Source organism: Xiphophorus hellerii, chromosome 15, assembly GCF_003331165.1.
Source record: "Xiphophorus hellerii strain 12219 chromosome 15, Xiphophorus_hellerii-4.1, whole genome shotgun sequence".
NCBI lineage: Eukaryota > Metazoa > Chordata > Actinopteri > Cyprinodontiformes > Poeciliidae > Xiphophorus > Xiphophorus hellerii.
The window spans coordinates 23,289,059-23,296,950 of record NC_045686.1 but is presented as its reverse complement, the minus strand read 5'-3'; positions in this window follow the sequence as shown (position 1 = coordinate 23,296,950).

The window sequence follows — 7,892 nt, the reverse complement described above, 5'->3', positions numbered from 1 at the left end:
CATGACAGACACATTTTAATAGTTAATAAATGTGCTTCAAAGTAAATGCCATTTGAAAACTGAGTTTATATTCCCGATACACTTGAACATAACCTGTACAAGCAATATGGCGCCTGTTAGCCGCTACATCCATGGTGCTAACCATGCTAACGTGACTCGGTGGGTGCTACGACCCCGAAGTACCCACGGAATCTGGGCCTATGGCACAAGGCACAGTGATTAATACTATTACAATTTATAACAGTTACGTATTCTTACCTTGACAGCCTTCAGAAAAAAACAGCAAATATTGTGAGATGACAACTTGTCTAGCATAGGGCTAACCCTCGGCTCTCGTTCTACACAATACAACTTTCTCCCGCTACTCTGAATGTGAACAACAGAATAAAAAGGGTACAAAAATGAGGAGACATGGAGGGTTTTCACCACTAACAAACTAAACCATGGTGCCAAAACCATTTGCTACGCTAGTACTCACGCATAATAGTTGCGAACATATTTAACGGATAACAACAGAAGCTATAATATAATTCTTCAGTACAATTAATATTAAAATAAGTTACCAACACCGAACTGTTAAAAGTTACTTACCTTTTCTGTAGCACAACTCCGTTCAGAATTCAAAATAGAAACAGCCTAACGAACTTCAGAAAACTGGTGCTTCGTCTTCTTTCTTCCTCCTCTCCTCCTCCTTCTCTTGCGAAAAATCTTTACTGGCGCCTTATTGACACTTGACAGAGTCAAAAGTTTCACTGCGTGAATGTAGCATTTTACTCTGACTTTTAACTCCAATGTCAGAGCCGATTTACACTCCATATAGTTATAAATACTCTATTTAGATTTAATTAGGTTAACACTGAAATATTAACACCGCATTTTTTACTGTGTAAACTATTCAAGAGGTTTCAGAGCTGATGTCATAGGATCTATGACACAGTAGTGATCCTAGTGACATCATCGGTCAGGTAGAAGTGTAACATTAGTTGCTATTGCTATGGCAACCAGGAAAAGCTCTGAAGTGATTCACACCTTCTAGTAAAGGAGATGTTTCAAACCATCAAAACATTTCCAAATAAATTCATTCATATTAAGACAAATGAAACTTTCCCCAACAATTTAGACCAGCTTCAGCCAATGTGGCTGCAATTTAAATAGGCTTAACAATGTGCAAAACACAATCACCCGGTTTCCCATTAAATCTGCTCAACACTGTTTTCCTCATCAAAACGTGTTTGAGGAACTCAGGTTAAACTGTGGCCATTTGTCATTTAGACATCTTTAGCGCTTTTTTCCTTTATCTCATTTTATTTTGTATAACATATGACTTCCAGTTTTTGATTTGATGTTATTTTATTTTTATTTTGCTCTATATATGTTGTAGAATGGCAGCTTAACGACAGAAAGGAACAGAAGACAAGTTACAACAACGTGTTAAAATGTGTCTTGTTATTAATGGCCCCCTTGACAGAGGCACAAGGTATGTTTGTTTTGTAAATAAGGATGGTTCTAATTTTTTAATGGATTGAAATTGTGAATTTGTTGTATATAAACACTAGGGCATAGTTTTGAATTAGAGTTGATATTTTTAGAGGTGAACATTATTTTTAGTTGAAACATTCTGGTTGTAAGAGTGTGTTTTTGTAGCTTACACTGTGCTTTTTGTGTGTGTGTGTGTTTACTTCAGGGTTTACTTCCAATAAACCTCACTGTTCATCAGTAAAGCCACAATCCTTCATTTGGGGCTGGGGGTGTTATACACTTTTTTATCTTTAAGCCTGTGTTGGTGTTCATGCTTGTATATATGTGTGGCCCAGTGTAGACAAGTGAGCCAAACACATTCAACTGAAAAACGTAAGTGGGTTTTATTCCCGACTGTCCTCAGATGGAACAGTATTAATTTTGGTTTGATTTGTATTGAAGCGCATTATAAATATTTTGATTGCTATCACGTTATAGAGTGATACTTAGATGTAAGATAAGTACGTCTTACGTCTAAGACGTATTTATCACGTCTTAGACGTAATAAGTATGTCTATTACATCTTATTAGACGTACTTAAGAAGTACGTCTAATAAGACGTATTATTACGTCTTATTAGACGTACGTGATACGTTTAATAAGACGTATTAAACGTATCACGTTTAACAAAGGTGATACGTTTAATACGTAAATTAAACGTGATACGTTTAATAAACGTATCACGTTTATCATCTACGCCCCAAAATATTTGAAATTTTGGGGTGTAGATGTACCTTGCCACAAACCCACCTTTGAGTAGAAAAATATGGGGTTTTTGAAAGCTGATTACTTAAAAAAGAAATTAATTTGACACTTATTAGTAATGACATTCTTTAAATATATGTAAATCATATTGCAAAACATTAAAATGCACGGTATAAATAGCTTACTTTTAAAATGAAGTTTCTTTAAAAAATGTTATTTTGAAAAATAAAACAAATTTCAATATTGACCCTAACAGCAGACATGGCATTTTTGGGATTCCATATTAAAAAATATATGTTGAAACCATGACCCAAAAGCTATTTTTTCCAGTCAACTATGTGATCTTAACAAACTCAATTTTTTGTAGAGATTTGGGACTGTTTAATAAAGATTTATTAGGCCACAAAAATGACCGACGGAATTCAAAAATTGACAAAATTGAGTATTTTTTGACCGCTCCTCAAATTTGTATCTATCATCAGATTTAAATAAAACGTCTCTACTAAAGATAAATTAGGCTGCTGAATAACATAAAGGCATCCATTTTGGCCATCTTTAATAGTTTCCTTGATATTGGTGGTAGGAAATAGGGATTTATTGTTTGTTTTTTAAAATATGTAATTTTAGGGAATTTTTGACTTGCACCAAAATGTTTATTTTTTAATGCATTTCATTGAAACTTCCTTCTTAGATGTCAATTAGGCTGCTTCATCAGATAAACACATTCACTTATGGCTATCTTTAGTAGTTTTTTTATTTTGCTGACTGAAAATAGAGATCGTTTTTAGATTTATTTTTTCATGGAAAATTCCCTACTACCCACCCACCATCTGAAAAAGTGCCAAAGAAAGTACAGTTTTTCATAAAAGGTGTCCAGAATATATTATTTCAGAATAAATACAGTCACTTCATCCTACAGCCGCCCACATGATGATGCCCTGGGCGGTTGTCCATGCCGCCCATGTCAAAAACCGAGCAAATCTGCTAACGCGAATCATGTGCCTAAACCACACATATACAGGTCGTTATGCATAATTCCCATGGCCCATAAAAACAACGAATCTAATCCGCTTTTTAAAAATTATTATACTAAATAATGACAGGGAAGCAAAGCATACCAGTGTGATCCACAGGAGGAGGAGGATGGACAACCCCATGTTCAGGTGAGGAGGTGAAGCGACCTTGTTTGCTTAATTTCTCCTCTTTTGTAAAAGTTTCGACTAGATTTAACTGTTTAACTCTCCTGCAGTCTTAGCGCGGGGTTCAGGAGAAGCGCGGTAGATGTCATGTTCAGCCAGCGGGATGATCCGTCCGCTTTTCAGTTTGGAAAATCACAAACAATCTGTTAAACCGCCGTCCTCGCTAGAACCGTGCACACGGTAAAAAGCTCAGGAGGGCGTCACTCCACCGCTTTTAGAACCGCGGGAGGCTTAAAACTCCGGTTATTCATTTTTAGCTAGCTTCACTACGTAGCCACATTTAGCTTACAGAAGCTAGAAGGGGCGACTCGGGCGAGGTCCGTTCGTGTGTTGATATGCGTGGGGCGTCACGCACACTGATTCTACAGGTTTGGTACCAATATAATATTAAAGCTCACAAATTAATCCTTATTTTCATACCTAATTTGTCAGGTTTATTTTGTATAATTCATTCGCTATTTGACGATATGTTCGGAGGTTTTGGTACTTTTATGATTTACAAAAATAAAATAAAAAAACCTTTGACAAAACCGGGTATGTCTAGAAAGCATATGATGTAAGGTTTAATATGATATCACTGTTGGCTCATTTGGTCATTTGTTCGTGACCCCCGAACCGATTTTCTTGGACAATGTTTCAGTGCGGTGTCAGGAGGGACGTTGGAATTAGCATAAATAATGCGTTCTAATCAGGCTTTTCAAAGAATTTATGAAAACTAATGGGAAAATTTAAGTGTTTTATTTGCGCCAATATACATAAAATGGGTATCATTGGAAAGGAAAATTAATAAACTTTAACCCAGTAATGTTGCTTTTGGGAAAAAAATTATTCTAAAACGGACTTTTGATGATGGGAAGTTAGGCTATTTTCCGTGATCAGCATGCGTTCTCCTACAATACAATAGCTGAATAACGGCAACGGCTGTTCGTAACCAAGCAACCAAAATCAACGGAAGGCCAGTTAGTGCCAAAAGACAAAACTGGATCCTGTTAAGTGTTCTTCAAAATAAAAGACTTCCTCTTTCCAAAATAAATTATTCTTTGCACTTAATTATGTCTCACGTCACCTTTTTGTAATTACAATCAAGTTAAATTTGGTGAATAATACTAAACATGTAAATTATGCTTACCATATGACTGTAAATAAGAAATAATTATGGAATTTATATTTAATATATAAGTGTTAAGAAATGATCTGTTCTGCTTTAAAAACGAACATACATCGACACTTCAAATCTGGACTAGATTATTCTATGCCAATAGCAGAATATTTCAAACCTAGTGTGTGATTTGTGAAACCTTTATTTGAATTGTGAAACTTCAGTCATGAGAGATTTAAAAATCTTTTTGCAGCTGGAATGCATTAGAAATGAACCACCACATTTGCAATATTTGCTATTATTTTAACTTTCTGTTTTCTTTCATTTTTTGTCCTAAAGCGCCTGCCTTTCCGTTTGACTGTCGTTGCTTACAGGGATGCATCAGCTAAGATAATAATGCCAACAACTTTTCAGATTCAGATTTATTGTCATGCAACATAGCATCAGAGATAAATAATCTATTCCAGGTCGTAATGTCTGTTAGCTTTTATAGATTAAAGATGCTACCCGTGTCCTTAATTGGTCGCATCAATATTATAAAAATCACAATGAGAAGGTTACCTGCAAAGAAAGAAAAGTTTAACAGTAAGGCAGAAAAATCTGTACAAGGCAACTTAAGTTTTAGCTTCAGTCAATTAGGGAACAAGGTAACGGCGATTAAAGTTTATTTAAGTATTTTAATTCTGCTTAATTAATGAATCATGGAAGGAATTGTATCAATGTAACGAGCTATGCATTTCATAAGATTATTTTCAGATGCTTAGTCTACTATTGACAGCATAATTCAGATTATTATATTACATTTCTGCCAACAGATGATAATAACCTTAGGCATATCGGTACCATCTACATTATGCTTGCTGAGGATGTTGATTTCAGTCTGGCCCACAAATTAGTTCATTAAAAAAAAAAAAAAAAATCAGTAAGATGTAACTATTAAGCTTCAGGTGACCAGCAGCATTGAACAGTCTTTCTTACTACCACATTTCTTTTAACCCAGATGTACCACAAAGGAAGTTAACTGTAATACTCATCAGACTAAGGCAGTGGTCTCAAACTGCATTCCTCAAAGGCCAGAGTCCTGCAACTTTTAGATGTGTCCCTTGTTCTACACACCTAAATTCATTGGCTAAACTACCTTACCAGCATGCAGTCTTATTAGCAGAGCAGTCTTGGTGCAACATTGGAACTTGCACGTTTTTGAACTCTTCAGCCTGTTTACAAGTCAGGAACAGACGGGTAGCTTGCATGTCAGTGGTGCTGGGGGGTCCTCGTATATAGTCTAAAATATGGAGAATTCATAGCAAGATAGCTAGCTAGGTATTAGACTGTTAGACAGTTATTCTTTGTGTTTTTGAATTCATCGGTTTTTCTACATTGTCCCTTATTTTTCTGTACTGAAGACGCTGTAGTTTCTGAAAGTTCAATAAACGACCAAAACTGGACTGCCTTGTTCATTCACAGAACGTTGCAATATTCACAAAAGCCAAGACAAAATATATATTTTATAAACTATCTCCTACAGCAGCTATTGTGTAAAATAAAATAATTGTCCAATATAAAAAGTAAGTTTGCTTAGTCCTCTCTTGCATCTTCACAGTACTGACAGAAACCAAACTGCTTAAATTTAGAGGTCGAATACATATTTCATTAAGGTATCAGACTTTTGTGACAGATTCCTGCGTAAAGCATAGAAAAAAATTGAAAACCCTCGACTTAAATGACTGTGCACCGCCTCAGCCTTTGCTGTTTAGCTAACCAAAGCGTGCATTCGTGGATCTTTAAGATCATGCAGTCCTGATTGCGATGCATGGTCCACTCAGACTCAATGTCCCCCACGAATTTTCTTTCCGGATTTCCCAAAGTCTACTCATGAAGCTCTCTTCAAAACTCTTCTTCCTGTTGTGCTGGTTATGAGTGAGGCTGAACAATGTCACTGTTTGTTGTCTTTTATTTAAGCAGTTAAAGTCCATTAAGATCTCCCTTTCAAGGGAGGCCATTTTTCATTTTCATTCCTTTTCCTTTATTCAGCCACGTAAACCCCGTTGAGATCTAGATCTCATTTTCAAGAGGGACCTGGGCAAAAAAAATTGCAATACATAACCTGGTTACAAGAAAAAAAAACAAGTAATACATATACACAAGTATAAAACCATAAAAACAATGACACTGTTTCATGGAATCTTGTTGCCTATCTTTAAGAACTGCTCGAAATAAGTCCAGCGAAATCATTTCTGACATCTTAAGTTCCGACTGCAACTGATTCCACGCTGTGGGGGCCAACACACTGATTGCCTGTTTCCCTTTTTCAGTTCGAAAGCGTGGGACATGCAGAAGAATAATGTTATTGGAGCGTAGAGAACGAGAACTGATAGTTCTATGTAGGAGAGTGCATAAATATGCTGGGGTTAGACCAAGTAGAGATTTATATGTCATGATCATTAAGTGATTGTTTCTCCGTACACTTAAAGGAGGCCATTCAGCTTTTGCGTACAATTCACAATGATGTGTCAGACGTCTACTACCGGTTATAAATCTTAAAGCGCAATGATACACAGTATTTAATGATTGAAGACATTTGGTCGAAGCATTCATATATAGAACATCTCCATAATCCAGAAGTGACAGGAATGTCGCTGCTACCAATTTTCTTCTAGCTTCAAGTGTAAAACAAGATCCATTTAGATAATAAAACAAAATCTTCATTTCCAATGTCCGTAATAGATTTGCTGTGTGATTTTTAAAAGAGAGTTCATTATCTAGAATAAAACCAAGATATTTATAATTACTGACAAACTCAATTTGTGCTCCTACAACAGTGGTAAGCAATAGGGAGGTTTCTGGTAGTTTTCTAGCATGTGAGAAAACCATTGCTTTTGTCTTGTCCACATTTAAAACCAACTTCAGAGTTTGTAAGCGTATTTGAACTGCATTAAAAGCAGACTGCAGGTACTGTATTGCCTGCGATAATGATGCAGAAAAGCAGTATATTATTAAATCATCTGCATAAAAATGATAAAAGGCATTTGACAGATTGTCACACAAGTTATTTATATAAATAGAAAATAAAAGCGGACCCAGAACTGAGCCTTGCGGTACGCCATTTAAAATAGCGAGAGTAGAAGAAGTGATACCAGCCAATTGAACTCTCTGGGTTCTGTTTGACAAATAATCAGCAACCCACATGGTAGCTTGATGTGAGAGCCCAATCCTGTGGAGAATTTCAATTAAGAACTTGCGATTTACTGTGTCAAATGCCTTTGATAAATCAATAAACAAAGCAACACAATGGGACTGAAAGCAACTTTTGAATTTGAGGAAAGTTGTAAAGAAATTCTGAAAAATGTTTTTATGAAGTTCTCTGGCATTTA